Below are 10,628 nucleotides of genomic sequence, written 5' to 3' on the forward strand. Positions count from 1 at the left end.
GGTCTGTAGAAATTTGCATTTCAGTACCACCTGTGTCTGTCTTCCAATTGCTTGCTGGTCTTTTTCCCCCACCCTGGTCAGGGGAAGACCCACAACTCCAATTTGCTGTTGCTGAGTTACCCGCCTCTCTCCACTGTGGGCCACATTGCAAATTTGGAGCTTTCCAAAGCTCCAGTCACAACACTCAGTAGGCACTTCCGCTTCTTCCTTTTGGAATCATTGAGACTTTACTTAGGGAATGTTGATAAGTTCACATATAGGTTTGCCTACCCCTATGCATGCTATGTTAAATCCTCTTCTGAACTTGATCACAAGGTAAAAGCAGAGATTTTTAATGGCATATAGCTCAAAGTCATGCAGAAACATTTTGTAAATTATAAAAGTGATGGACAGAAATGCCTCTAGAATGTCCATCTTCTATTACAAAATCTTAGCTAACCATCCAGTAAATGACGCTGTAAAAGTAGATGGCTAAGGAGCCAATGCTGCCTGTTAATCATTATCTGTGATCTAACCAATAAATGTATCAAAATGTATAGATACAAAAATGTATCAATGTATAGAAAGAACAGAGAACACTAATGCAGAGGACCAACCTCACCTAGGTCTGGATTCCTAAGAGAAGGGGTGTTCGAGAGCAACAGGGAAACAAGCAACTAGAACTCAAATCATGGGTCCAAGCTGCTGGCTTATGTTCTGCTGAGATAGCATTCCAGATGAGATGGCTTCCCAGACTGCTTTCTCTGTGTCTGTGTGTTCTGCTCTGCTCTAGACAGATTTTACCTTCTATTCTAAAACCTCTGAGGTTGAGACAGCTAGCTTTCTGCTTGAGACAGCTCTCTGCTAGTAAAAATTCTAAACGCTCTCTGGATAGCTCCTCAGTTTTCTGACCAAAGTCAGAAAAAACTGATCTAAAAAATTCGTGGCTTTTCCAACCAATTCAAAAAATACTGTTAGAAAAATTCTAAAAGTAATTCTTGGGTTTTCAAAATCAGAAAGGAAAAAAAAATCTGCTGTGTTCACTCTTCACATAGTCTTCTCTGGATAACTGCTAGAAAATATTTTAACAGAGCTGTGTCGCCTCTCTAAGTAATTCTTTGGGTTTCTAACCTCAGACATTAGAATGTTAGAAAAAAATCCTGAAGAGCTGTGTTTGCTTTCCAGAGATATCCAGATAGCTCAGCTCTCAATACTGAAAAAAACATTTTAAAAAGTAGTGCAGTATCTTCCTGCTAGCTCATCATATGCAGATCAAAAGCCTGTTTTTTTTAATTATATATGAATTTGGTTATTTATTCCAGGATCCCTTTTGATTATCCTATGAATCACCAGCCCATAACCCCAGCTCCTTGATGCTTAGGAGACAGCAAGTACATTTTATTTATTTATTTTTAACAATGTAAAAGAATTCAGAAATCTTGCTTAACTCTGTTATGTAGCTGGGTAGGAGTGTGCTGGGGGGACACAGAGTAGTTGCAAGCAGTGGAATGTTTCTATTGAGGCTTACTGGGCTATCCTAGTAGGTATTTGGAAGACTCTGCTGCTGAGAGTGACTTGTACTGTGCAGACCTGGCCCAAGATGTTTCAGTGAAGAAGAACTTCAGTATCTGGCCTAGAGACTGTTTTTGGTGAAGAAGATGGGTGCTTTATGCCCTTGTCTGAAGAGTCTACCTGAGACTAAGGTAAAGAGATTTATATTAGTTGTATTGACAAAAGAAGTCTTTAAAAAAAATCTCAGCAGAGACCTTGTTCTCTTGTTTTGTCTTATGAAGAGTGTTTTAATGAAAAGGAGCAAGCAGGAAGGAAGAGCTACATCCAAGAAAAGAGGTTCCCATTTTCCAACTTTATTAGAATATGTGTGTTAATTTGTACTAGAAGTCATTATTCTTCTTTCTAAGTGGTTCAAGGAAGATTAAAAAAAATAGTTGCTATCAGCACATTCAAATAGGATGTCAAGGGGCTGGAGAAGGGTCTCGGTGGTTAAGAGTACAGGCTGCTCTTTTAGAGGTCCCAGATTTGAGGCCCAGTATCCACAGGACACACATCCATGTGTGACTCCAGTTCCATGGTGATCAATCCCACTTTTCTGGCCTCTACAAAGCATCAGGCATGCATGGGACACATAGATGTACATGCAGTCAAAACTGCCATACACAAAAAATATTAAATAAAACAAATCCTTTCTCTCAAAAGTTGAATTCATCAGGCTATTTTTATTTCTTTCTTTATTTTTAAACAACCAACCGAATACATAAATATGTAAGTAAGTAAGTAAGTAAATAAATAAATAAATAAATAAATAAATAAGTGAATGGGTTGGTGTCAGAGGAGTAAGGCTGGTGGTAGGAAAAAATAATGTGAATTTGTGGCTGTTTATGCCTTTGAACAATGTTTTCAGGAGAGGGTGAAGGTGGAAAACTGTGCTGTAGATGATAGTGAATGCTGAAAGACTGAGAGGCCATTCTTGTTGAAAACTGAATGCATGGTGCTAGAATCACTGTGTCTGTTGGGTAAACATATGCACATGAATGAAAGTGTCCATGAAGGACAAAAATTAATGGGAAGAATTTACCCTGTAGCTACTGTGACATGCAGGTTTAACCTATCTCTTGTCTGTATTGGGAGCTGAAGTCTGGTTCTCTGAAAGGGCAATGTTTGCATTTACTCAGTGAGCCATCACTCCAGCCCCATCACCTACTTTCTTTTGTCTCCCAAAACGACCTGCCCAAGGTGCTACTCTACAAGATGGGTTAAGTTCTTTCACATCAGTCATCAATCAGGAAAATCTCACATGGGTTAGACTAAAGACCAATCTTATGGATGCATATTCTCAAGGTTTCCTTTTCACAATTGCCTGTAGCTCAGATCAAGTGAAAAAAAAATCTAACATGAACCACAACATACATATCATACACATATGAATAAGTAAGGTTATATAAACTAGCATTTGATTTTTAATGCTTTATGTTGATCAAATACCAGTAGATGCATGTTAACATATGTTCTGACAGGTAGATTGGAAATGAATTATTTCTTTTATGTATTCATATTTAAAAAGGCAAAGTCAAGATTTATTCCTCCAAGAGAACATCATATTTGCAGATAAAGTTCTATTATTGTCAAAAATATTTGTAATAAGTTTCCTTTCTACAGATAAAATTACTGGAGATATATTAACCACCTGTAGTAGCATCCAAAATGCATGCAAGATGGCTATGTATATAATAAATGGGCTGCCATAATACATATCTTCTCCAAACTAACTGTAAATAATAAACACAGCATGTCTGGGCTAAAGCAAGGGGGGGTATGGGTTTAGGGCATGGGGTGATGCTCTATGAACTAGGATCTATGATTATGCCCATATAAGGTAAAAAAGCTGAGCCCTTGGTGGGTACTCCTGGGTGAGTAATGAGAAAGGCAGTCATGGCCCAGCATATTCTCCTTGAGGATGGGGTTGGGAAAGGAGAGCAAAAAGGTTTTTTAGCTTGTGCGGGGAATAAGTAGGGGTTTCAAGCAAACAAAATCACTTAAGTCCTGTGAAGTCCAGGGAATTGCATCATGATCTCAAGATGCTGTAGAAGGAGCAACAGACTGCCATGAAGACCAGCCAAGACTGCCAAGAAGAACTCACCCTGCTAAGAACATTCTCCTTTACTTCTAACCAGACCAATATCAATTCACTTGGAAGCTCCCTCTTCTGTAGAAGACTATCATGCTAGGAATGATGGTCCAAAGACACAGGATTAAATATATAGTACTACTTAAGGATTCAATGTGTGTTATTCATTATAGTGTACTCCGTGAATCAAGACAGCTGGGGTACTAGATGAAAACATGTCTTAAATTAAGGAAACCAACCAAAATTATTATATTCACTATTTTTTCTTTTCTTTTCTTCTCCTTTCTTTCCTTTTCTTTTCTTTTCTTTTCTTTTCCTTTCTTTCCTTTTCCTTTTTATTAAATTATTTTATTTATTTACATGCCAAAAGTTACCCCCTTATTTGTCCCCTTTCCCTGAGTTCTTGATCCCATCCCCCTTCCCCCACCCCTCAGAGAGTGTGCCTTCACAACCACACACCCCAAACTCACCCCACCAACACCTCTCTTCCCTGGGGCATCAAGTTTCCACAGGATTAAGCACATCCTCTCACACTGAGGCCAGACAAAACAATCCTTTCCTACATATGTGCCCTGGGCCCCTGAGAAGCCCTGCTCTCTTTGGTATTTTTCTCAGTCTCTAGGAGTTCTGAGGAGTCCAGGCTAGTTGACACTGTCATTCTTCCTGTGGGGTTGCAATCCCCCTCAGCTCCTTCAGTCCTTTCCCTAACTCTTCCACATGGTTCCCCAACCTCATCCAATGGTGGTCTGTAAGTATCTGCATTTGACTCAAGTCGGTTTCTTGTAGAGACTCTCAGAGGACAGCCATGCCAGGCTCCTGTCTGCAAGCACAATATGGCATCAGTTATAGGTTCTGGGTTTGGTCTGCAGGCATGGGATGGATCAAAGGTGGCCTGGTCACTGGGTGGCCTTTTCTCCAGTCTCTGCTTCATTTTTGTCCCTGCATTTCCTTTAGACAGGAACAATTCTAGGTTAAAATTTTTGAAGATGTGTGGGTGGCCCCATCCCTCAACTCGGGACCATGTCTATCTACTGGAGGTAGTCTCTTCAGGTTCCATCTCCCCACTGTAGGGCATTTGTGCTAATGACATCCCCTTGAATCCTGGTAGCCTTTCACACCCCAGATCTCTGGGACTTTCTAGAGGTTTCCCACACACACACACACACACACACACCGTACCTCCCACTGCATCATATTTCGAATCATTCTTCTGGACCTTTGGACATTTCTCCTGTCTGCCCCATACATGATCCTGTCCACCTTTTTCCCTACCTCTTTGCCCCTCCCCTCTCCCACCCTGGTCCCTCCCTCTATCTGCCTCCCGTGAATATTTTATTCTAGCTTCTAAGTGGGTTTGAAATATCTACACTTGTGCCTTCATTCTTGTTAAGCTTCATACAGTCTGTGACTTCCATCACAGGTATTCTGAACTTTTCAGCTAATATGCACTTATCATTGAGTTCATATGATGTCATTTTGGGTCTATGTTACCTCACTCAGGATGATATTTTCTAGTTACAGCCATTTGGCTGTAAAATTTATGATGTCTTCACTTTTAATAACTGAATAGTATTCTATTGTGTAAATGAACCACATTTTCTGTATTCATTCTTCAGTTGAGGAACATCTGGGTTGTTTTCAGCTTCTGCCTATTACAAACAAGGCTGCTATAAACATAGTGGAGCACATGTCCTTGTGGTAAGGTAGAGCAACTTTTGAGTATATTACCAGAAGTAGTATAAATTGTTCTTTAGGTAGAACTATTTCCAATTTTCTGAGGAACAACCAGATCCAGGGTGGTTGTACCTGTTTGCAATCCCACCAGCAATGGTGTGGTGTTTCTCTTTCTCCTCATCCTCACCAGCATGTTTCTTCACTTGAGTTTTTGATCTTAGCCATTCTGATTAGTGCAAGGTGCAATTTCATGGTCGTTTTGATTTGCATTTCCCTGATGACTAAAGACTTTGAATGTTTCTTTCAGTGCTTCTTGGGCATTTGAGATAACTCTGTTGTGAATTCCCTGTTTAGCTCTGTATCCCATAGTTTAACTGGGTTATTTGGTTTTTTTGGAGGTTAACTTCTTGAGTTATTTGTATATTCTGTGTATTAGTCCTCTATCAGATGTTGGGTTAGTGAAGATCTTTCTCGAATCTGTAAGTTCTCATTTTATCCTAATTAACAGTGTCCTTTGCCTTACAGAAACTTTTTTAGTTTCATAAGGTCACATTTGTCAAGTGTTGACCTTAGATCCTTAGCCATTTGTTCTGTTCAGGGAATTTTCTACTGTGCCAATAAATTTGAGGCTATATCCCACTTTCTCTTCTATTAGATTCTATGTATCTGATTTTATGTATCTGATTTTATGTTGAGGTCCTTGATCCACTTGGACTTGGAGTAAGGAGATAAATAAGGATGGATCAATTTGCATTATTCTGAATGCAGAATGCCAGTTAGACCAGCACCAAATGTTGAAGATGCTTTCTTCTTTCCACTGTGTGGTTTTGGCTTCTTTGTCAAAGATCAAGTGTCCATAAGTGTGTGGGGTTTTTCTCTGGGTCTTCAATTCTATTCCATTGATTGACCATGCAGTTTTTATTACTATTTCTCTGTAGTACAGCTTGAGGTCACAGACAGTGATTCCCCCAGAAGTTCTTTTATTGTTGAGAATTGATTTAGCTATCCTGGGTTTTTTGTTTTTCCATATGAAGTTGAGAATTGCTCTTTCTATGTCTATGAAGAATTGTGTTGGAATTTTGATGGGGATTGAATTGAATCTGTAGGTTACTTTTGGTAGGATGGCTATTTTTACTATGTTAATCCCATCAATCCATGAGCATGGGAGATCTTTTCATTTTCTGAGGTCTTTTTTGATTTCTTTGTTGAAAGACTTGAAGCCATTATCATACAGATTTTCAGCTGCTTAGCTAGAGTTACACCAAGATATTTTATATTATTGATGACTATTGTGAGGTATGTTGTTTCCTTGTTTTCTTTCTCAGCCTATTTATTCTTTATGTAGAGGAAGGATACTGATTTGCTTTGTTTAAGTTGATCCTATATCCAGAGTAACTCAGGAGAAGATAAGAGAAACCAGACTGAATCACTCAGCTTGGAGAGGAGTTTGAATCTGAAAAGCCAAGTTGAAGCAGTCATCAAGAGATAAGAAAGAGGAAATGAGGAGCAAGTTTATTTAGGAAAGTCTCAGAGGTTGAAATCATTATAGGCCTAGATTAGACTGTACACAGGGTAGAAGCTTCCAGGACTAAGCCTAGATTACCAGACTAAGGCAGTAAGCCTCTGAGACTATTATTACAGAAGAATAGAAGTTACATTTATAGGAATATATCCTGTACAATTTAATTTGTTTCTTGATTTTATAAGGTATCACAGACAGCAGACTGTTTTTAGTGTCAGTAGAGACTTTGGCCATTTGAACACTATTGCTGCTATTACAAAATATGGGGATCTTTGAGGTTAGACTGAAACCGTTGATTATAAGTTATAGTATGGTGGGTCAGAATGTAGTTGACTAAAAAAAAAAAATCTCCCAGATGTAATAATATATTTAAATGCATGCATCATATTGGTTGCTTTCTTAGAAATGCTTACAGAAGGTCTACTAGGAGGAGTCTTAGTGGGGGATGGGATTTCACTGGAGATGGGATTTCAGTGCCTTACCACATTCACGGCCATTTGTGTCTACTTTTTTGTGGTTGAAACTGATCAGATAGTTTCCTTGTCATGCTGACACGCCTTCAGCACCATTACAGACTACCCCTAAATAAACTAAGATACAGTAGAACAAATTGAATTTCACTGCTAAGCCAGTTTCCCCACCTTATGCTTCCTTGCATTTATTTATTTATTATTTATTTATTTTTGCTTTGTTTTGTTCTTTTGTTTTGTTTCATTTTGTTTTGTTTTCAAGACAAGGTTTCTGGATAGCCCATGTTGTCTTAAAAAATATGTCTAAATATCAAATGGCCTTGAACTTGGTAATCCTTCTGTTTCCCAAATGTTGGGGTAAAAGTTATGCTCTAAAGATCACATGGGGGAGGAGGTATGGGATGTGGAGCAGTCAGAAGCCGGATGGGGAGGGCAGGGAATGGAATATGGAGTGTAAAAAATGAATTAAAAATAAAATTAAATTTAAAAGAAAAATGAAAAAAAGTCACATAAAGGAAGTATATTAATAAGAAAGTGTCTTAATTAGGGTTTTACTGCTATGAACAGAAACTATGACCAAGGCAACTTTTTTTAATGTTTTTTATTAGATATTTTCTTTATTTACATTTCAAATGTTATCCCCTTTCCTAGTTTCCCCTCTGAAAAGCCCCTATCCCCTCGCCCTGCCTCTGCTCCCCAACTTACCCACTCCTGCTTCTTGGCATACTGTGGCATAGAACCTTCACAGGACCAAGGGTCTCTCCTCCCATTGATGACCAACTAGGCCATCCTCTGCTATATATGCAGCTAGAGCCATGAGTCTCTCCGTGTGTTTTCTTTGATTGGTGGTTTAGTCCCAGGGAGCTCTGGGGGTACTGGTTAGTTCATATTGTTGTCCCTCCTAGGGGCCTGCAAACCCCTTCAGCTCCATGGGTACTTTCTCTAGCTCCTTCATTAGGGACCCTGTGCTCCACTCAATGGATAGCTGTGAGCATCCACTTCTGTATTAGTCAGGTACTGGCAGAGCCTCTCAGGAGACAGCTATATCATGGTCCTGTCAGCAAGCTCTTGTTGGCATCTGCAATAGTGTCTGGGTTTGGTGGTTGTTTATGGGATGGATCCCCAGGTGGGGCAGTCTCTGGATGGTCATTCCTTCAGTCTCCTGGACCTTTGTTCTGTAACTCCTTTCATGGGTATTTTGTTCACCCTTCTAAGAAGGATCAAAGTATCCATACTTTGGTCTTCCTTCTTCTTGAGTTTCATGTGTTTTGCAAATTGTATCTTGGGTATTCTGAGCTTCTGGCAACTCTTATAAGGACAACATTTTATTAGGGCTAGTTTACAGGTTACAAGTTTCAGTCCATTATCATCAAGGCAGGAACATTGCAGAATCTAGGCAGGCATAGTATATGAGGAACTGAGAGTTCTACATCTTCATCAGAAAGCTTCATCGGAATACTGGCTTCCAGGCAACTAGAATGAGGGTCTTAAAGCCCACAACACCCACAGTGACACACCTACTCTAACAAGGCCACACCTACTCCAACAGAGCCACACCTCCAAATAGTGCCACTCCCTGGGCTAAGCATATAATAACCATCACAAATAGACACCTGTAAGTTGTCCTGCTACATACACACCATGGAACAAGTGTATACACACAGGTAACCCTCTTCCTTTAAAAAAAAACATTCTTCTATTATAAAATATATTCCTACACAACATACTCTCTCTCCACTCCTCCCATTCCTACCCTCCACTCTCTCAAAGATCCAATGCTTTTCTATTCCTTTTCAGAAAAAAAGCAGGCTTCCCCAGGATAAGAACCTAACACAGCATACGTTGAAGTAGCACTAGGCAAACCTATTTGTTGTCTACTTCAACAAGCTCTGTGCCACCACATTACAGAAAATCTTGCTGGAATTTCAGACTGTAGATTAAAGATTTTGTGGCTGGGTTAGTGTCCCATTTTCACCATAGGAAAGCTTGCCTGGTTATAGAAGATGGCTGATTCAGATTCCATACCCTCCATTGCTGGACTCCTCAGTAGAGTTACCTTATGCTCCATGAAATGTCTACTACACTAGCTTTCCACATTGACCCTCAAATGACCATTGATTCCATTTATCTTTCCCTGTACTCTTGCCGTCTGTCCCTCCTTCTCTTAAGTGTTCCCATTCCCACCTGCCCCCACTCTTACTTCAAAATCGACTCTATTTCTGCATATCTGGGAAATTCATGCAACACTACCCCAACTCCCTATAGACACTCTTGCCCTTAGCTTCTTTGAGTGTATTGATTTTAGAATGATTACTTTTTAGTTAACAGCTAATATTCACTCAAAAGCCAGTAAAAATCATGTTTGTCTTGTTGTGTCTGGGTGATCTCACTCAGGATAATTTTTTCCTAGTTCCATGCTTTTGCCTTCAAATTTTGTAATGTCATTAAAAATTAATGTGAGTAAATACTCCATTGTGTAAATATGCCACATTTTCTACATCCTATTCTTCGGTTGAGGGACATCTAGGTTATTTCTAGTTTCTGGCTAGTATGAGTAAATTTTCTATGGCCATAGTTGAGTAAGTGTTCATGTGATATGATGGAGAATCAATGATAACTAATGTTTTTGTTTTAATTTTCTAACTGCTGTGACATAAATATTCTATGGAAAAAGAACATTCTAATATTATTTCTATCTCCAGTATATTGTATGGTTTTTGTTTGTTTGTTTGTTGGTTGGTTGGTTGGTTGGTTGGTTTTTTGAGACAGGGTTTCTCTGTGTAGCCCTGGCTGTCCTGGAACTCACTCTGTAGACCAGGCTGGCCTCAAACTCAGAAATTCACCTGCCTCTGCCTCCCAAGTGCTGGGATTAAAGGCATGTGCCACCACTGCCCGGCATATTATATGTTTTGTTCTTTCTGCATCCTATATTTTCTGACTTATAGGTACTTAAGCTAAGGTACCAAATGGTAAAGTGTACTAATCCTTTTCTAATTCAACCCGCCCGACTTAAAAACAGCCATCTCTAAGAAGGAGAATTTAGCTTGGGTGTTATCATGCTTGCCTCTTATCTAGTGTGAGAAATGTAACAGTGATTAACATTATAAATTGGGAGAACAGGGTTATGGGAAATGTCAAGGAAATATTGGAAGTTTATCCCACAAGACAGCCAAAGTTCTCCATAACCAAAAGTCATTATAAGGGTACTGATTGCTTTGGAGTGTGAGTTTGAATATATACTTTTCAGAAATTTTACTGGATGGGGATTGAGCAGACAGCCTAAAATTAGAAAGACAAAAAACATCAAGGGGAACTCAGTAAGGTCACAAGTATTCCTGAG

This window comes from Mus musculus, chromosome 2 (assembly GCF_000001635.26).
Source record: "Mus musculus strain C57BL/6J chromosome 2, GRCm38.p6 C57BL/6J".
NCBI lineage: Eukaryota > Metazoa > Chordata > Mammalia > Rodentia > Muridae > Mus > Mus musculus.